The 22,214-nt window shown below is 38.0% G+C and overlaps 1 protein-coding gene and 1 long non-coding RNA gene across 4 annotated transcripts in view; one reads left to right on the plus strand and one right to left on the minus strand.

Moving 5' to 3' along the window:
- The window catches only part of LOC118229847, a 77,278-nt gene that overhangs the window by 34,906 nt on the left and 20,158 nt on the right, over positions 1 to 22,214 (plus strand). The window lies entirely within an intron of this gene.
- Positions 1,374 to 10,617, minus strand: LOC118229854. Of its 3 annotated transcripts, none has more exons than XR_004765749.1 (4): positions 10,592 to 10,617; positions 5,868 to 5,927; positions 3,281 to 3,390; positions 1,374 to 2,032 (listed from the first exon to the last, which is right to left on the minus strand). It is a non-coding gene; the product is annotated as an uncharacterized LOC118229854 (long non-coding RNA). The 3 variants fall into 3 exon arrangements; XR_004765748.1 differs by having other exon boundaries at positions 1,374 to 2,066; XR_004765747.1 differs by lacking the exon at positions 1,374 to 2,032 and having other exon boundaries at positions 3,037 to 3,390.

The raw sequence follows: 22,214 nt of genomic DNA on the forward strand, positions 1-22,214 counted from the left end.
AATGTTGCCTTTCTTGACATGATCCGGTAGCTAGCGTTAGCTGTGCAAATAGCTAGAAGTGTGAACTGCAGCAGCTGACGCGCTACTTCTGTAATAAGGTGTGTCACCCGTGCCTCATCCAATATTCTCCATTGCAAGACTTGTCTGCACAGATTTGACTGCCGCAATAAAGGTATGTATATTTAGTAAAAGTTTAAAATTAAATGCGTTCATACAACCACTATGTTTATCAATCCTCATTATCAAGCGAGCGAGCTAGCTAACATTGGTTCACTTTAGCAAGCTAGCTGGCTAGCAAGCCTTTATGAAGTGGCAGTGAGCGCACAAGCAGCATAGGATCTACATTTCCAGAGGACATCCCTGTATTCTCAAATAAATAACCAGCCAAAATAAAATGGTGATTGAATGAATCACACATTTGTTTTTTTTATCTGAGATAATGATATTAGCTACTATATGATGCTGTGTCAATAGCCAACGCGTTATTGCAAGCGAGTGTGTCATCTAGTCACGCGTCATCGTAGCAAGCTAACCAGACAGTAAAAACGCCGATAAAACACTTCTAACATGGATCATTTTAAGCCATGTTTATCTAGCTTTGTCGTGATAACATGAGAGAAGGATTGCTGTTGGAGAAGTGAATCAACCAACACTTAGCGCGGGTAACCTGCACGAAAGCGCATTGTAGTTTTTTTCACCACCAAATTCTTATGGACAAGCCTCACGTTACGTATTTCATCCAATCAATTTAGTTTCATCTAACGTTACACTTGATTCACTCATTAGCTCCGCTAGATAAAGTCTTACTCTTTGAGATCATGTAGTAGGAATAAAATAAGAAAATATAATTCATTTACTGAGAATAGATACTAAGAAATAATAAATTAATAACAATAATAATATTCATAAAAATACATGTTTGAAACTGGAAAATGTATTTTTTTTATAGATGGCTGGAAAAGAAAGGAACATGGAGTTATTTTTAAGTCACACCACTTGAATATGGTGTTTATATATATACATTTAATTTACTTTAATATCATCATTTACATTTTTTTATCTATCAAAAAGTTCTTTGATAGACCTAGCTGACATCATTTTCTGGAGTAAAACAGAAGCGAATAGAACAGTATCACTGATACCGTCTGTCTCCATCTACTGAACATAGATGAGATTTCATCATTGCTATGTAAGTATTACTGCTCAAAATAGTTCGGTTATATACGTTATTTTTGAAACTGAGTATCTTTAAATAGTTAACTGAGTTAGCGGTGTTATATAATGTGGATATTTCACACTATAATGTAAGCGTTAGATGGTAGTGTAATAGATTTTGTGAACATGTAACAGTGATGACGTGAGAGTTGGAACATTGCCAAAACGTGGTGGACAGTTGAAAATTGTTTTCATGTCGTCCCATCCCCATACGAGAGTACAGAGTATATATGCTTCCTTTCTTGAATGAAATCACTCGGTGTATAACCAACCAATCACTTAAGTAGACCGTAGTTAGTGGTTGCTTAGTTTTAAATGTATTTAGAATCTAAATTATGCTATATTGACGGTTGGCCTAGAGTTAACCTACCCAACTAGTTTAACTCACACGCTGTTTTTTTTTCATGAGCTAAACCCCTTTTTGTGTATTAGCAAAACACATTTTAACCTCAATGTATATACATCAAAAGATCTTCATTGGTGTATGTATCAAAATACCTTTTAAAAGAAATAGTATCAATTCCCCAAACATCAATATCAATCAACAGAGCAATAAAAGTAACTTCAACCAATGAAACAGTGATTCCATTTTTTTCAGTCCAATGAAGGGAATGAAAATATACAGTCTATTAAATGTGTCCTTCAGTGTTCTGGCAATGATCAGTCCTACCAGGATTTCAGATGAAAGCAACAGTTCAGATCTTTCAGAATCGTCCCATCAATTAGCTTGGCTCGCCACAACTGCTGAACTCTACCACCACTGTAGTAGCGCAGAGAAGCAGCAGAAGAAATCCACTTTCCTCCAAAGATGTCGAATCTAACACAAACAGGGAGAAAGGAAAAGACCCGGCCTGAATAGGCCAAAAAGCGGATTACATATTCACTCTTTGTGCATTTACATATAGTTGTGATCATAAACTGCTCCAATTACACATTTATGTGATTCATTTCTTTGTGCGTCTCATTACTCTTCATTAAATTAACCATACACATGGCTAAATACTTTTTTATAAACATCACCGTATTAATTAGTTGCTCTGACCCATAATTTACTTTCCCTTTTATTTTTACTGCTAGCGCACTTGCCAAATACACACAGGCGGAGCGCCAAATTACAACGCACTGGTTCAACACGTCACGTTCAGAAATGTCCAAGAACCCTTAAACGCGAATTGGCGTTTTCTTTGAAGTTACAATCTCGAAGATTTCCGTTTCGTTCTCTTTGGCGGTACCAAAGGCGAAAAGCAGTAATTGCAAGTGTGTTTTTGGACCTCACTTCCCAGAGATCCAACCGGATCCAACCAGTTTCGCCTGTGTGACGTCAGTCAGTTGGCACCTGGGCCACGCCAACTATCCCTACTAACAAAATGTGGTTGTGGCGACGTACTATCAACATCATCTATTGGTCTCGTAACGTCCGCGTTACGTCTCAATTTACGTAGTATTACCGTAAAAACGTAAGACCAGCACCCCGTCGCTGCGACGTCGCAAAACAACGTTGTGGATACGTAACAGTTACGTCCTTACAACTTTACGTTTGACAATGTAATAGAATAACCTTACCCCGAAGTTGTGATTACGTCGCCAGGCAGTCATCCGTCGTAACGTTATAGATTTACGTCGCCGACACGTTGTTTAAACTTCTTTATTACGTTATTTACCTTTCCACAACGTTGCGGATTGGTCACTTACTTACTAAACCCTGACCATACATTTTCATCTCCATTCTATCCTACCAATGAAATGCCATTGCTTCTGTAATTCTTCAAAATTTAAGATACTTTAAGTGCAGCAATAAAAAATGTACACATAAAGCCCAAATAGAATAGAAAGCCTTTATTGTCATTGTATAGAATACCATTGAGATCAGGTTCAAGTTACATTTCTAGGTAGGCAATATGTGCAAGCATAATTATGGTACAGAAGATGAGACAAACTAGATACAAAAACAAAAAGGGTGAAGGGTTTCAGGACAGTAATAACCATAGACCAATGATTTCAACGTTAATAGTGTTGAGTATTTTTGTCTTTTTCAAGCGGTGAACTACATTTAAGTTAGGATCACCTTGGATCAACTTGGAATACAGTCACTCTTGTCTCAGGCATGTCTTGAGTGGGGAAGGCTGGACCTCGGGTTCTTCACTGGGGCAACAGTCATAAGGCCATGTGTGGGAGCTGAAAGGATATGAAATTGGACCAAGTAAGAAAAATACATTGAGTAACACACGCAGCAGGCTAAAATCGTAATTGTGTTTTGACAACGACAAACGGTCAATGAGCAAAGAGCTGTTTCCATATAGGGTAAATGTCCCTATTAAGCCCACCAAGTCCGCTTTTCAGACATTTTTTAATGTATACTGCCCCAATTTAAGTGAGAACATTTTAGTTAAAATGAAAGTCTAATCTCCATTTGAAGTGCCAATAATTCGTTTATACCAAATTCTAATGTTTTTATTGTTTAATTTGTCAAAATATGTCAAAAGTCTGGCATGGGCTTAATGGGAACCTAACGTACCCTTTAAGCCCATGGGTGTTCCAAATAAGCCCACTTCATGATTTGTTGATAAATAAATATACATTTAAAAAATCTTAATACAAACTTCTATTCAAATCTGTAATCTCTTAGCTCTCAATAGCTATTTTCATTTTGTCTCCACTCCTATCCTATGGCCTGCAAATGGCATTTGAAATAGGCACGACCAGCCTTTTTGCTGTGTTGTCAACACAGAAAAAGCTAAACTTACAATATGTCTTCTTTGGAATGTAGCCAAAAAAACTATTTACGAACAAAATCAAAACTATAGTGGAAATTGCTCTTCAATACTTCATCTTTCAATACGTGTTGTCATTTTGTCTGTTTATCTATCCTATCATGTGCTGTTGGCATTTGAAATTGGCCAAAATTTCTGGTCCAGCCAGCTGGTTGAAAGTGCAGGTGTTATGAAAATTTCTGAAGACCGACTGACTGAACGAAAAACAATTTCAGGTTCAATACTAATGTTCTAAGGATAGTAAATGAGTCAATTTCAGGATTTACAATTAAACAATAACTTTAATTTATTTTCAAATGTTAATCACATTTAGGATAGTAGTTTGAAAACATAGTAAAAACACATTTTAGAACCATTCAGTTCAGTAACATTAAAACACAGTTCATTATGAGGAGACAGTCATAACATCTTGAAGCTCATGTATCATTAGCCTATAACTTAAACAAAATAAACAAAAAAGATTTCAACGTTTCTGCAATTTCTACTTTCTCCTAGACTAAACGTAGGCCTATGCTCTTTGAGGTGATTGTATCGTTTTAGTAAGGCTATCATTTGCTCCATGCTCCATCTTAGTAGTGTAACATAACATAGGTTATAGGGTGGTCTAAGCTTGATTTTATTGGTTTGTTTCAATCTTTTGCCCACGTTGTGGTTGTCTTTGTCTTACGCTAACAAGTCTTTCATGGCTTTCATCTTGTTTTTGTACAGATTTTCAATGACCTCATGATTGCGCAAATAGAATGGTCCAGGTCCCTACAGCCCTGCTTTGCAGAGGATGAACTTGCGCTTCTATCATGCGTGGACATGAACTGTAGTTCTTTTGTGTTTTAGTCATCTTAAACTAAAACTCATCTGAAAAGTAAAGATTAAAAAATTATTGCTTATGTTAAGACACAGGCCTATCCAGAATGAATTGACCTATGCAATATCACTGACATTTAAATATGGGTATTAATTATCTGAATTATGAAGCTGATTCATCAGGTGAGGTCAAAATTAGGGAGGGAAATGGTTCAAAGGTGAAAAGGGAGAAAATCCCCACTGAAACACAGTAAAGTGGGCTTAATGGGAACAGATGGGCTTAAAGGGAACATCAGTGAATTTATGGTTAAAAGACAGAATATTTTATTCTACTCGCATGACATTAAAAAAAACAACTATATGAAATAAATCTATATATGGTGCACTAACATAATATGAAAAGTATAAATTGATCATGCAGAGAAGTAATTAGCTATACTCATTTACATCCACCCCAGACAGTGTGATTTGTTTTGCTAGAGTCCCCTTTAAGCCCACCAGGTAAAAATGTTAATTAAAAAAATAAATAAAGATTAACACACACATTTGTCTATTTAACAATATAATAATATAAACTGCATACAAAAATATAAACTATACATGCTTATCATGCTTTATGTCATTGCAATGAACCGTACTATGTAGCTACTGTATTAGTGCAGCATGTGGTCTGTTTTCTAGCGTGCTAAAACTCATATTTTGATTTCAAAAGAAACAATATTTCTTATTCAGGTAATATTCTAACATATGCCTCATTCAAAACACTAATCACTTAAATTTCAATAACAAATGAGTACTTACCAAAAACAGGAGTAGAAATATACAAAAAATGTTATTTTCTGAGGGTACCAAAATCACCTAAGTTTTTTTTTGCAACTTCTGGGATCAGCAGGCACATGCCACACGTGCTTCGATAACTCAATAAAAAGTGTAATTTATGTAACAAGCAGCTTCATTTGAAAAAACATCACACAGCAAAAAATGATGTTTTTTTTATTTTTTATTTGACTCAGAAGTTGCAAGTGGGCTTATATGGTATGTGGGCTTAATAGGGACGTTTACCCTAATATCCATAACTACCTTCATTCTGATCTTGTGCTCTAGTTTCCATTTGAGCTGTTGGGCCAAATGTAGAGAACTCTGCAAAAGAAAATCAATTTAAGTCAGTATTTGGTGAAAATACAGAGAAATACTCTTGATTACTATTGATTACACAATGCACTGGCACGAAGCCAAAGCCTATTTATTTAATTTTTTAAGGCCACGATTACACCAGGTATAGAGAAATAATGCTAGAGGATTTTGACGAAAAAAAGTTGAGTTTTTGTATTTCTAATGGAAATAATGTTTAGCTAAATGCTTTCAAAAGAGCGCAAAAATAGCTTTCAAAAGAAGCGCCAACAATGCTAGCTTGAAAAGGCTTGCTAGCTCCAGTTTGTCAAACACCAAAAACCAAATGAAGACCACAACTATTTTATATCATATTTATGATGCATATTTTAACCAACATGTTAATATCTCATTAGGACGTGGACAAGGTGAATTACAGCTTTCAAAAGAGCGCCACATACGTTAGCTTTCAAAAGAGGCGCTGGCAACAACGCTACCTAAAAGGACAAACAAAGGTGCTTTACGGACAGCCGTTTATACATGTCGAATTAGCTCAATTGTTAGCTAACTAAACAGGCCATCGCCGAGATCAGCTAGGTAATGTTAGCTGGTCTTACATTACATTTGCACTGGGCTATTAGCGTTAAATACTCAAAGTAGCAAATATGTTATCTAACAGAACACTAACTCAAATTAAAGCCGCAAGCGGTGTTGGGAGGGGTCCAAGCATTGGCACCATCGCGCCCCCTATGGAGCGATTTTAAAATGGCTTTGTCCTCATGATCATATGCCTACACCCAACATATCTACTGAATATCACGATGATCGTATGAAATATTGATGACTTATGGCCAATTTTGTGCTAAGAGACGCTGTCGGATGGCTTAGTTACGTCGCCATGGATGTGTCCTGTCCGCTTCCCGTAAAGGCCTTTACTATGTCGTAACACTTAGATGGCATGTCGTAACACTTAGATGGTCCGGCGTGTATGCACAGCTGCAGTGTTTCTGCGCCGCAACTAAAAAAAGGCGTCACACTAGTGTTGTCACGATACCAAAATTTTGACTTTGATACTGATACCAGGTTTAGTATTATGATGCTCAATACTGAAATGATACCTGAAACTTAAACGATGCTAATTCGATACTCGGTACCTAACGATACTGAAATTACCTTAATAGATGAGAAACGAAATGTCCACAAGGGTTGACCTCATTTTCGAATTCATGGTTTATTAACAACCTGGTTCATTAACAACCTTTAAGTTGAAGCCTCTTCAGCATATTAATATGCAAAGGCCTATAGTGTTACAACACTGAACAATAGAAAAATATGTTAAATATATTTCCCAAATTAAACAGTTGTAAGCTAAAATATCTTTAAAACAGGTCTTTCACCTTTAAATAGATTTAAAAACAGCATATTTTAATAACAATACAGCATCTATCTATAATAAAATATTTCCAAATTGGAACACCTATTGCTACTGAAGTGAACTGAGTCAAACTTGCGCTGTATCAAGGAGCTGAGTGCATAAGCGCAAGTCACCTCACTTGGCAACCTTAGTTGCTACTGCCTTCTAGCGAAGATTCTGACAAATTACACTTTTCATCCTCTCAATCAGTAATGCGGGAGACAATTTTCCCTTGGCTTTTACATTTGACTCAAAACTACCGAACGTCGGAATATTCTAATACCGAACCGTTTCTTTTTTTTTTCTTGTTTTTTTTTTTTTTTTAAGTGCCGAGAAAGTGCAGAAGTTTTGGTATACCGTGCAACACTACGTCAGACACATATTCCAATCCATTGCTCAGTTTAGCAGAGAATGCACATTTCAGAGCGCCACAGAGATAGATAGAATAATAACACATGAATGCACATTTCAAATAATAAATACGACATTGAGAAAAAACTGAAAAAAGACCTAATATCAACTCGCGAATTGCGTGCTGCGCGCAAAGTAGACTACCGTTTTATTTATTTAGACATTGGCAGATAAGAAACATTTTGGTTACGCTGACCTATAAAACGCTATTCCAAAAGCAAAATCAGACATGTTATACATCGTTAGAAAGCTTATACTCTCACCTACGAAATAAATGAGTTGTCAATCAAGCCAAATTGTACTAAAAAGGGCGACAACGCCGTAAGCAACAGGTGTGGTATTACGCACAGCTATTATTGAAGATAGCCGAGCCAGGCGTGACAGATGCGCGTATATTTCGCAAACGGATTGTCCAAGACAATATATGGCCACGCAAAGGGGACATCTCTACGCGTGAAACCAGTGGTAAGATTGTATATTTATTCAAAGTTTAGTCCCAGATATTGAATGTAGAATGACATGGTATAATTTAAAAAAACGTTGTCTCGTTTATTTCGTTATTCAGTGAGCAGCGTTTTCACTGCTGTATTGGCATATTTTAGAGCTAATGTCGGGTTTATCTTGTTGCTACGGAATATTACATTAGCCTACATTACAGGCATTTGGCAGACGCTCTTATCCAGAGCGACGTACAACAAAGTGTATAACCATAACCAGGAATAAGTGTGCCGAAAACCCTAGAGAGAAATACCGTTCCAAGTGCAGGGAACAACCGCATAGTTCAACTTGGACCCAGTAGGTTAAACTGATTAACGCTAACATAAACAAGAACAGCAACAACGCAGTCTATGAGAACATTCAAGCAATAGTTAAGACGAGTTAAGACAAAGTCACCTACGGAACAACTACCTAGTTACAACCCTAAGCTTACAGTCAATTTAGAGATTAAATAGAGAATACGATTTCTCAGGACAATGACGGATTTAAAGACTAAACGAACTCACCCGATATTGTCTTCAAATGGACCGTATTATTTATTTAGACATTGGCAGACTACAGCGTAAAATGCGTCTTTTGTTTATATTCAATATTAGTAATTGCAGCGAGAAACTGCAGCTGTAGGTCGTTATGTTATGGTAGCAACGGAACGAAGCGTACTATATATGTATTGGGCTACCGTCATTGTTTCATTATACCAGCGTGTTTTCGCGCGTTTGCACAGAAACTCAGAACCTATCAATAAAATGGTTTAGCTATTTCTCAGCATAATGACAGCTTTAAAGACTTAACGAACTCACCCGATACTGTCTTCAAATGGATCCATGCCAAAGAAAAGTAATGATTCATCCTCTCCAAGCTTTACCGTAGCGTATTATTTATTTAGACATTGGCAGAGTACAGCATAAATTGCGTCTTTTGTGAATATTCAATGTTTGAAATTGTAGCGAGAAACTGCAGCTGTAGACACAAGACAGCCTGTTATGTTATGGTAGCAACGGAACGAAGCGGACTATATATGTATTACCGTCATTGTTTTATTATACCAGCGTGTTTTCGCGCGTTTGCACAGAAACTCAAAACCTACCAATAAAATGCTTTAGCTTTTTCTCACCATAATGACAGATATAAAGACTTAACGAACTCACCCGATACTGTCTTCAAATGGATCCATGCCAAAGAAAAGTAATTATTCATCCTCTCAGAAAGCTTTTACTGAAAAACTTTTGGTAGCCTATCCTAGCATGCACTCTGGGTCAGACCGTCCTTTCACTGATAAAAACTAGACCCTACGGTGTCGGATTACTTGCATCGCCATGGATGTCGCTTGCCATAAAGAAGTTTACTCGATGTCGTAACCGTTTAGATTTGGAGCTCCAGCTTTTCCGCACCCCACCTAATGAAAAAGTCTAAATGGTGTGCAAACCATATGGCGGACATAGGTGCTCCCAATAGGAAAGTTGTAGAGCACATTCAGATGCATCAGTCGATGAAGTTTTGTGTTGATCTGACTTACGGTGTGGGAGTTATGACCTTTTAAAGTATGATCCTTTGTTATAGCGCCACCATCTGGCCGACATAAGTGATTTTTAGTGTCTGAGTAGTGGAGGGCCATAGGAACCCACCTACCAAATTTGGTGGGTCTACAACTTATGGTTGCTGAGCCTCAGACATTTTAGCGGAGAAAACTGCCACGTCTCAACTAAAAAGTCTAAATGGCGGGCAAACAATATGGCGGACATAGGTGGGGCCAATGGCAAAGTTGTAGAGCACGTTCAGATGCATAGGTCGATGAAGTTTTGTGTTGATCTAACTTACGGTGTGGGAGTTATGGCCTTTTACGCATAACCCTTTGTTATAGCGCCACCATCTGGCCGACGTACGTGATTTTTAGTGCCTGAGTAGTGGGGGGCCATAGGAACCCACCTACCAAATTTGGTGGGTCTACAACTAATGGTTGCTGAGCCTCAGACATTTTAGTGGAGAAAACTGCCACGCCCCAACTAAAAAGTCTAAATGGCGGGCAAACAATATGGCGGACATAGGTGGGGCCAATGGCAAAGTTGTAGAGCACGTTCAGATGCATAGGTCGATGAAGTTTTGTGTTGATCTAACTTATGTTGTGGGAGTTATGGCCTTTTACGCATAACCCTTTGTTATAGCGCCACCATCTGGCCGACGTACGTACGGTTGCTGAGCCTCAGACACTTTTAGCGGAGAAAAATAATAATAAGAATAATAATAATAATAATCCTAACAAATACAATAGGGTTCCACCAGCTTCGCTGCTTGGACCCCTAATTAGCCCCAAACAGACGCCATTTCACCTACTAACTTAAAGCATTAGCAACATTAAGCTAGAACTGCTTACCTGCTCTTGAACGCCGCCAGATTTTCCCACGAAGAATTTGAAATCACAACGACCTTCTTCCAAGACCACGTAACAGCAACATGCACATGTGATTGGATATACCGTCTTCTTGTTTTACAGCGGGTGGTACACAGCTTATTGGTGAATTACCGCCGCCTTCTGCTCCGGAGTGTGTATCAGACAATAGATTTACACTCAAAAATCCCTTCACCCTAAGCTATATTTTATCCTCCATGCTTTACACCGAGTCCTACTATATAAAATCCCTATCCATGTCAGCCACCCTAGAACCCTATACCTGCTTATCCATGAAATGCACAACCTAGTGAAGGCTTTCATGACGAAGTTACAGTTTCTTTCGAGGCAACTGGAGAGCAACAATCTTACTCACATGCAAACCCTGAAAGAAGTCACACCATCAGATGATAACCTCCGCAGGTACTCATCCATGTTAGGAGCACTGCATGATGAGTTTTCAAGGCGATTTAAAGATTTCAGAACAATGGAGAGTGAAATGCACTTGATTTCCTCTCCATTTACCTGCAATGTGGATGATGTGCCTAGTGATGTCCAGCTGGAACTCATTGACCTGCAGTCTGATGCAGTACTCACAGAGCACTTTAAGTCACAACCACTGCTGCAATTCTACTCTTCTCTTAAGCAAGAGAAGTTTCCAAACATGAGGAGACATGCTCAGAAGATGTTTGTTCTCTTTGGATCTACCTACATATGTGAACAAACATTCTCAGTGATGAAGTTTAATAAGTCCAGATACAGATCCTTTCTCACTGATGATCATCTGTCAGCTGTGCTTCGCATCTCAACCTCAAACATTCACCCTGACTTTGATGCACTTGTTAAAGACCAACAGAGACTAGATTTCTCTCACTGAACAAGAAAAAACTGAAAAACGCAGAATGAGTGACAAGTGAAAATGTTTTAACTACAAATGTAGGCATCATTATTTTTCTAATATGATGTATCTTACTGAATTTGGCTGAAAATGGTCACTAATGTAATGAATCAAAAACTGTTCAAATGTTCACATTTTGTTAACCATTATTTTAGGAAATTTTATTGAGTAAATCTCATTTTTCCTAAGACAACCTCTCTTTTTCATTGCTCAATTTTAACTTATACTCTTACCAGTCTTACCAACTAATCAAAACAATTAATATTATGCAGACTTTTGTCCAGCCTTTTGGTCCGGCCCTCCATAATATTTTCTTGTTCTCATGTGGCCCCATGTAAAAAATAATTGCCCACCCCTGCCCTAAGCTATATTTTATTCTCCATGCTTTACACCGAGTCCTACTATATAAAATCCCTATCCATGTCAGCCACCCTAGAACCCTATACCTGCTTATGCATCATATCCTATATTTAAAAATAAATAAAAATTTAGTTTTCTCCGGCTTGACATCTTTACACAGAAATCAGACTCGGCTCTGCTCCACCTATACCCCAGGTTAATGCTCTGTGTAAAGACGGCTTTATTCCGATCATTATAATATATTGATGAACTTGATGGCAATGTAAATAATGGTAACGCCAATTCAGATCAATGATTCGCAACGAGACGAAACTGTTTTAGAATGTTGCAGAGAAAATTGCAGCGGTGTGAACTGGTTAGTTGCAGAGCGTCTGAAGCCGTTGCCTGGTCTCAAAAGACCCACCTTGTCAAATCGGCAAGTGCAGTTAGAACGTTTACATTCAGACGTCTTGGAATTTTGCAAGTTGCATACAGTCTCGTTACGAATCATTGATCTGAACTGACCTTTAGTTAGCTACATTGCAACGTTGCAACAAGGTAGCATTGCATTCGAGAGACGTTTTGCAAGGTCAGTACCAGTCGGTAGCGTTAGCTAGCATTTTTTCGAATTGTTAGCTGACATTAGATTGTGTTAATTACATTAGCTATCTAGCTAACGCAACGTTACCTGAAATGAGAGATGGCTACTGTGCGCAACTTTGTCTAAACTAATGTTGCCTTTCTTCACATGGTCCGGTAGCTAGCATTAGCTGTGCAAATAGCTAGGCTATGTAATTTAGTAACGTTACATTGTCATCAAATGTAATACGAAATCTACATCAACAAATAATATGACCTCTCATGTTACACAAAAACGTTTTAGGGTTCCATAACCCCCCCCCCCCTTTCTCTGTTATTGTAACGCTAGCAGACACCGGGGAAAAATCAGTACGCCGCTCACACACAAGTGAGTTGAAGAGCAAGCCTGTTGCGTTAGCTCCGTCTACCCTCTCTGGCGGACCAACCACTGATGGGTGATGGAAAACGCGTCCCTAACTATGCGCCGCTTGTGATTTTTTTGTTTATGTCGCCACAGACACCCAGATTTCCACAGACACGGAAATCTCTAAAAACGCTCAACCGCAACTAAATCGCTGAAACAATTACTTTTAACTATTCAACAGTTCGCAAAGGTTGGATTCAACTAATTCACTCACAAGGATTTAGCAATAAAATTCACTCACCAGAAAAGTTTGCTCATAGGCAATACCATCCTAGCTTAAGGAAGAACACGGCTCACACACTCCAGATCTCCGTCCACTTTGCAGAGTCAGGTGACATAGAATAGAGTAGACAGCATTTTAAATATCTAAACTCACACAACAACCAAATCTTGTTGGGTTTCATGCGGCCAATAGGCTACTGTTAGCAACCATGGCGATCTAAAAGTAGAGTAAGTTGACTCACGTTTTTCCTCCGAATTCCACTGTGTAGAATAGCCGGGTTTAGATCGATATATCGCAAAACAGGAATTTCTCCACTTATACAACTTGTATTTTCGAAAACAAAGTAAAATAATAACTAAAATACTATGTGATTCATCGCATAATCTTCAGAGCAATCGCACACGCGACCGCCACAAACCTCGTTCGCAGCAGAAAAGAAAGCTCTAAACAAAAGAATGCTGGATACGTTAACTCACGCAGCAAATCAATACTCTGATTGGATGTTGAGGTATATGACCCCAATATCGCGAGAATATTACATGAGACTCACTGATTTCAGATCTATTCAGGTGACTCCAATGTCACCTGAAACTTCACACATATTTCAAAATGAGCACATTCACTTCCTTAAAATGTCGGAGACATTTCTATATTAAAATCTACGTTCTTTTTTTCCATTTATACCCTAGTTTTGTTCATGCTACAGTACACTATTTTGTTTGTAATCCACTCCTAAGTTATTTTCTTTATGGAAAATATTAATGCTGCAATAATTATTTATTGCTAATTCTTACTTTTCTACCGTCTCCTAGTTAAGGCCTAGTAACATGGGTTACAGTAGACTTTTACACATCTACACCTGCATCCAGGAGAGTGTTTTTGATCTGTTGGGCTGTTGTCAGGGTTTTCTTCACCATAGAGAGTATTCTCTGGTCATCCACTACAGTGGTCTTCCTGGGTCTACCGGTTCTTTTGACATAATTGAGTTCACCAGTTGTTTTTTTCTTGTTAATGATAAACCAAACTGTTGACTTGGGCATGCCCAGGGTTTTTGCAATGTTCCTGATTGATTGATTTTCATCAGGCTTATGACAGCTAGCTTAATTTGCATTGACACTGCTGTCTTCCTCATGTTGTCACAGCCTAACAACAATCTCCAAAGGCAATTGCAAAGTCTAGAATCAAGATTAGACATCAACAGCTCTCTTCTACATTCACTAACGACACAAATGAATACACCTGCCTAACGAAACACATCTGTGAAGGCAATTCAACAAATACTTGTAGTACCTTAAAATGGGGGGACCATGTACAAAAGGTGCTGTCATTTTTAAATGGTTCATCCAATATGAACCATTTAAAATCAAAAAGTGGAAAATCCTTGACTGGCTGAGTCAATCACCGGATCTGAATCCAATTGAACATGCATTTTACATGCTGAACAGGAGACTGTAGGAAAAAAGTCCCTGAAACAAGCAGGAACCGGAATTCTTGTCCGTCAGTGTTCTTGCGGACACCCTGTGGTGATCACACCTTTAGTGACAGTTAGGGATCCGAGGGAGCAAGTGCCTTCTGGATTGCAGAAATTATCCAGGTATCCTACCCTTCCGTACACTTCATATTTTATATTTATAAAAACCAAGTAAAATACACCCACACTTTAGACAGATGCTGTTGCAGCATTTTGACCTTGCTAACGAGACAAACTGAATCTATACTAAGAAGACCACACTAACTTTTCAAGGACAGATAAACTTGGTGAAGTGGTGACTGCTGACAGGAAAGACACTGAGAGGTCAAAGATTGCCTGTTTCAACACAAAACTTTATCGACCTATGCATCTGAACGTGCTCTACAACTTTGCCACTGGGACCACCTATGTCCGCCATATTGTTTGCCCGCCATTTTGACTTTTTCGTTGGGGCGTGGAAATTTTCTCCGCTAAAATGTCTGAGGCTCAGCAACCATAAGTTGTAGACCAACCAAATTTGGTAGGTGGGTTCCTATGGCCCCCCACTACTCAGGCACTACAAATCACCTATGTCGACCAGATGGTGGCGCTACAACAAAGGGTCATGTTTAAAAGGTCATAACTCCCACACCGTAAGTCAGATCAACACCTATCAGCACCTATGTCCGCCATATTGTTTGCCCGCCATTTGGACTTTTTTATTAGTTGGGGTGCAGAAGAGCTGGAGTGTTACGGCATCTAGTAAACTTCTTTACGGCAAGCGACATCCATGGCGACGCAAATAATCCGACACCGTAGGGTCTAGTTTTTATCAGTGAGGGGAGGGTCTGAATGTCGGGGAAGCAATGGAAGACAGTGCCAGCTAGAGTGCATGCTAGGCTACCAAAGGTTTGTTAGCAAAAGCTTTTTGAGAGGATGAATAATTACTTTTCTTGAGCCTGGATCCATTTGAAGACAGTATCGGGTGAGTTTGTTTAGTCTTTGAATCTGTCATTATGCTGAGAAATAGCTAAACCATTTTATTGGTAGGTTTTGAGTTTCTCTGCAAACGCGCGAAAACACGCTGGTATAATAAAACAATGACGGTAATACATATGTAGTCCGCTTCGTTCCGTTGCTACCCTAACATAACAGACTATCTTGTGTGTACAGGTGCAGTTTCTTGCTGCAATTACTAATATTGAATATAAACAAAAGACGCAATTTATGCTGTACTCTGCAAATGTCTAAATAAATAATACGGTACTCTGAGCGTAGGAAGCAGCTAGCATGGATGGCGAGTTGATATTTCGTTTTTTGCTACTAAAAGTTTGTTAGTAAAAGCTTTGAGAGGATGAATCATTAGTTTTCTTTGGCATGGATCCATTTGAAGACAATATCGGGTAAGTTCGTTTAGTCTTTAAATCCATCATTATGCTGAGAGAAATCGTATTCTCAATTTAATCTCTAAATTGACTAAGCTTACGGTTGTAACCAGTTAGCTGTTTCGTAGGTGACTTAGTTAATGCACTCGTCTTAACTATTGCTTGTATTTTTGCATAGACTGCGTTGTTGCTGTTCTTGTTTGTGTTAGTGTTAATCAGTTTAACCTACAGGGTCCAAGTTGAACTATGCAGTTGTTCCCTGCACTTGGAACGGTACTTCTCTGTAGGGTTTTCGACACACTTGTTCCTGATTATGATAATACACTTTGTTGCCCATCGCTCTGGATAAGAGCGTCTGCCAAATGCCTGTAATGTAATGTAATATTCCGTAGCAACAAGATAAACCCGACATTAGCCAATACAGCAGTGAAAACGCTGCTCACTGAAATGTTCATTCTCTGCTAAACTGAGCAATGGATTGGAATATGTGTCTGATGCCTATTTTAGTTGCGACGCTTAAGCGCTGCAGCTCTACATACACGCCAAACCATCTAAATGCTGTTTTATAATTTTGCGTAGTCTGCATAGTTTCCGTTGTGTGTGGCACTCGCGAAGGGCCAAATCATTTGTGCGGCATATTGCACAGGTTGCGCAGGCCACGGGATTAGATTTTGTTACTGACCATTGCAGTTCAAAAGACACCTTCATTCATATTTCCAAACCTACTAAATACTGCACCAATGACCACAAAAATGCTCAGCTAGATGTAACTTGTTGCAACGAAGACATTCACCTGACAAAAGCGCTTTTAGTTGCATATTTAATGTTGCCTATCGGTTTTGTGAATCAACTTTTATAACCTGTTAGTCAGAGCCGTATGCCAGTGACCTTATGTCAGCAGCCAACCAATCATCTTCTTTACGGCGTATGCGGGCGCTGGTTACTAACTATGCACTTTTAATTTCTTGTGGAGGTCTGCGTCTTCAACGGGCTGTGGTCTGCAACCGTCGCACGTGCCGCACATTGCGCACAACCCCTACACAGACCCATTTTTACCTGTACTATGCAGAAGTATAAAACAGGCTTTAGTGTTATGACATAGTAAAGGCCTTTACGCCTAGCGGCTAGGAGACATCCAGGGCGATGCAGTAGATATGTTGGGTGAAGGTATATGATCATGAGGACAAAACCATTTAAAAATCGCTCCATAGGGGGCGCACTTGTGCCAATGCTTGGACCCCTCCCAATGCCGCTTGCGGCTTTAATTATATATTAATATTACGATACTAGTAGTAATGTTACCTGCCATCATTTTCTTGTGTCCATTGGCTCTTAAATTAAGATTCTATTTTGCTGATTCCACAATATAATTTTGATTACATTCTCATTTTGATATTGCTACTAATAGCCTAATATCATTAAAATGTTATTCGCTGTAGTATTTCTGTCTTTGTATGATGATGGTGCTGATGATGACAATGTAATCACATATAAAAAATAAATATGCCAACATAAATTGAAAAATGAGAATAGCTATATTTAATTTGCTCTTACAATGTTTAGATACATTAAGATCAAGTGGCGATGAAGATGATAACATGTCATTTATGGTAAATGGTAAATGGACTGCATTTATATAGCGCTTTTATCCAAAGCGCTTTACAATTGATGCCTCTCATTCGCCAGAGCAGTTAGGGGTTAGGGGTTAGGTGTCTTGCTCAAGGACACTTTGACATGCCCAGGGCGGGGTTTGAACCGGCAACCCTCCGACTGCCAGACAATCGGTCTTACCTCCTGAGCTATGTCGCCCCTTTACAAAGGTGCAGATTGTAGGAATATAATACATATGCCTTATTTATCAAGATTTTATGTAAATGTTTGCATTTTGCCCATTTATTTATTTCTCAACTAACTCATAGTCCATTGCATTCAGTAAAAATTTGGCTGTGTGCTGTGATAAACCGACCATCACATCAGTGGCTACAGCTTTTTAGAATTAATTTAGTTCTCTTTTAATTGTAGGCTACTGCTCATCGCTTTTCTAGGGATACGAACTTTCACTTTTCAGTGGATTTGTCATATCTTAGCATGTATTTCATGATTTATAAAAAACAGTACCCGAGTTCAGGAGAGCATGACGAACAACATTACAGTACAGCAAATCGTATCAAAAGGTTGTCATTGCCCATATTGTACTTTTTCCTGTAAACAATGAAAACGACCCAATATTGCAGTGGGTGACAAGCTTCCATTTGAATAAAAAATAAAACTTACTCTTGATGAATTTTTTAACTTTCTCTCAGTAAGAGGCATTCAAGTCAAAGCAAGCAGATAAATCAAGTGAATTATATTAGCTAGCTGTTCCAGTCTGCAATCGCTTTTCACAATGGTACATTTTGCTTGAGATCAGGGTCACGCTGGCTAAGAATAGCTATAAACCGTAGGGAGATCATTTACGGATTTAGAAAGCTTAGACTACAATTGAATCATCGATTTTCTTTAATTTAAACAACAGTAGCTAGAAAGTAGCTAGCTCCCATGACACAGAATGGCTGAATGCACACTTCTTGACTGTAGGATTTAAACCAATCAGAAGTTGTGACTAGCCTGCTAGCTAGGTATAATTACTTGTAACAGTCGACTGTCACTGAATGTTTGTATCTTTCGGAAAAGTTAGCCATCTACAACTGTTCTACTGTCTAGCTAACTGGCTGTGGCTAGTAAGTAAGACAGCTCGATAGCTAGCTTGTGAAACCTAGTAGTTATTTAGTTAGCTAGCTAACCACAACTTCTCACTGCATTTCAGTACTGCTAGCTTTTTCATAAGTAGACAACATATCTAGCTAGCTAATGTAATGCACAGTCTTGCCGAATGCCTCTATAAAAGTATCAACTCACTTATTTATTACTTTTACTTGGTTAGAAACCATATCAGAAATGACCACAATGAGTCCTGTGGCTAGCCAGCAAAGCCACAGTCACAGTTCAGTGGCCACAGTTTTGAAACAGTTTTTGATTTGAAAGCTTTTTCGGAACACACCCCTGCTGGTTAATGTCATTTCTCTGCGCTTACCGTGATCCTTCACATTTAGGTACCCAGTGCGCACGCTCTGGTGCCAAAGGCCCATAGTCAAACATGGCTGCGTCCATGAATTGGCTCCATGCGCCTTTGAGCAGCTCCCATAGGAATCCAAGGAACCGGCAAATGGAAGCTGTCTCTAGTTCTTGTATATCTCAATGTTTGAAACAAACTTGTTTCCTAAATAGATGAGGTCAGGTGACTTCTGTTCCTGGTGTGGAGGTTACGTGAGTTCCAGTCCTTGATATGGAGGTCATGTACTTCCGGTCACAGCGTGGAGGTCCCCCTGGTAAGGGTCGCCCAGCGTGCTGCAGGAGTGAGAAAATAAGAAGAAAAGATGGAAAGAAGTAGAAGAAGGAAAGAAGAAAAGAAAAAGTGAAGAAAAGAAGTAGAAGAAAAGAAAAAGCCAAAGGAAAGAAGAAAAGAAGAGGAAGAAGGAAAAAAACTACCATACCTGCTATCCCAATCCAATTCATTTGTTGTTAGTTTTGCATTCATTTTTTATCCCTGACCAGTGTTGATAGATATAGACAGATTATAGCCATTTTCCCTTCATTTTTGGTTAACTTCTAGTTTCTAATCTATTAGAGAGCATGTGAGAGTTCTGTCCTTGCTCAGAACTTGTCCTGAACTCAGTATCCGTGGGATGCTGCATTTGGGTTCATGAGACTATTTACTGTGAATTATATGCGTGAATAACTCACATATAATGAAAGTCTATTTTTGTTTGATTCAATCATACAAAAATGTAGACAATTTGACAAGTATCACATGAGCACATTTACATTATTCAAAATATGCCAGGTCATAAAGGAATTCATTGAGAATACTCAAACGCTTCTTGGAGACAAATTTGCTGTGGTGTTTTACACAGTTTTGTTTCAATAAAAAAACTATTATTACTAGGCTATTACTTTTCATGAGTAGCTTTTAAAATATACATCTAAAATTACTAAGGAACATATAACAGTGGACAAAATAAAGAGAGGACACAATGCACATTTAGGCAAATTTTATTGAGTAAACCTTTCTTTGATTGGCCAGACATCCAACATTATTTATTACATATAAACTGGGAATGTATCAAGTATAGGACTATGAAAGTGCAAACAACATTTCAAGAAGTTGTTTTACTATATAAAATTTTACTGGGTAATAAAATACTTAATTTTTCATGTTAATAATTTGTCTTTTCACTTGTACCAAGAAAATACAAACATAATTTAGTATGCCCCTTTTCATACTGCATAGTTACACTGCAGCAGACAACATAAAATTCCAGAAGAATCCCACACCAATTTTAGTCCATATATAGCACTCTTTACACAGCTTCACTTTTGCAAGAGACATTCCATTGTAATATGTTTGTTTTCTTGCTGTTCTGATTTCAAAACAGCCACAAATGAAATTTGAGAGATGAATTTAAAATTTGAAACTTTCATGAGTTTCGGGATTCTATTTTAACATAACACAACAAAGCCAACAATGTATTTCTTTGTGAAATTTACAATAATTTAGAGGGAATTTCCATTTCAAATAAGGATTACAACATTTCTAAAATGTTTAGGATATTTCCCACAATTCTTTTATTATTTCTGGACATTAAAATTGCTTTCCCAATTTCTCACAGCATTGCACTTCTCTATAACTAGTTTGCACATTTCTTTCTGTGCATGCCTCATGTGCAGTAAGTTTGGGACAAAGACTTTTTTCTTGACCTGGCTCCGTATTCCTCAATTTTCGATTTGTAATCCAGACAGGCTAACAAACATACATTCTCAGCTTTTATTTATACACTTCAATTTTACCATGTATAAATTGCAGCACTTTTTACATTGGTCAATATTTGCTAAGACGTATCCAAGGTACTAATATACTAAGGTTAACTGCTGAGGCTAACCTGTTAAAGGTTACAGTTAACATTCACAAATAAATGGAGATACACAACAACTCATTAATTTAGATGTAGATTTAAATATAACTGTCCATACTAAAAGTGCCTGTCCTGGGAAAATATCTTGTGGACAGATGAGACCAAGATTCAATTGCATCAGAGTGATGACTATTGTGGAGGCGAAGAACTGCCCAAGATCCAAAACCACACCCCCTCATCTGTGAAATATGGTGGTGAGGGTGCTATGGATTGGGCATGTATGGCTGTTGCATGTTTATGGTAAGGGTTAGCTCACTTGCTTCATTGTAACTTTGTAATGGTGTGCTTGGCCAGGTCTCCCTCGAAAAAGAGATTTTAATCTAAAGGGATTTCCTGGTTAAATAAAGAATAAAATAAATATAACTTTGCTAGCAGCAGCTGGATGAATTCTGAAGTGTACCGAAGCAACTTATCTGTTTAAATTCAAGCATCTGCTTCCGGATGGCATCATGTGACAAAACACTCAACATGACACTATGTCCCAAACATTATGGTGCTGTTAAATATAAAAAGTGCTGTTATTTCTACATGGTGAAACCAAAGAGTATGCAGAGAATGTGCACTTTGGCCACATCTGAGTTGTGGAGTAAAGAAAAAATGTCTCTGTCCCAAATGTTATGGAGCTCACTATAAGTCAAAAACTGTTAACATTTACAATTAAATGGAGACAACTCGTAATGTTACATATAGATATAATTCATTTAGATTAGATATAATCAATTTAAATACAACTGTCATCCATAAGTACTTGGACAGTGACACATTTTTTGTAGTTTTGGCTCTGTACTCCGGCACACTGTATTTTAAATAACATGATGAATATGAGGTTTAATGTACTAGCAGCTTTAATTTGAGGGTTAGGTGGAATTCAGTGACTTTGTAGTCATCATTCAATGAGCCAAAACAACAAAAATACTGGCCAAATACTTAGAGACTGCACAGTACATGCTATGTCTGGTGCATCAAAATGTCTTTAAATAATCTAAACAGTTAATGAGGTTTAAAGACAAAAATATGTTAAATGTATTATATGTTAATTTTAAATGTCATTTCAATACACTTCATTTGATTTATATGAACTTACTGTGAGAAGTGTGAAGTGTGTTTATACTTCAATGCTGAGGTACTTCTGAAATGTGACAATAACTAAAAAAACACATAAATCCAAATAAAGGCACATTCAGTAGAAAACCATTAGGGATCAGCTGCAGCATTAATAAGTGAGTTTCCAAATGTAGCCATCATTGTCTATTCCATTATGATTAAGTTATGTAAAAAAAATTAGCTGATTGAATTTC

Source organism: Anguilla anguilla, chromosome 6 (assembly GCF_013347855.1).
Source record: "Anguilla anguilla isolate fAngAng1 chromosome 6, fAngAng1.pri, whole genome shotgun sequence".
Lineage (NCBI taxonomy): Eukaryota > Metazoa > Chordata > Actinopteri > Anguilliformes > Anguillidae > Anguilla > Anguilla anguilla.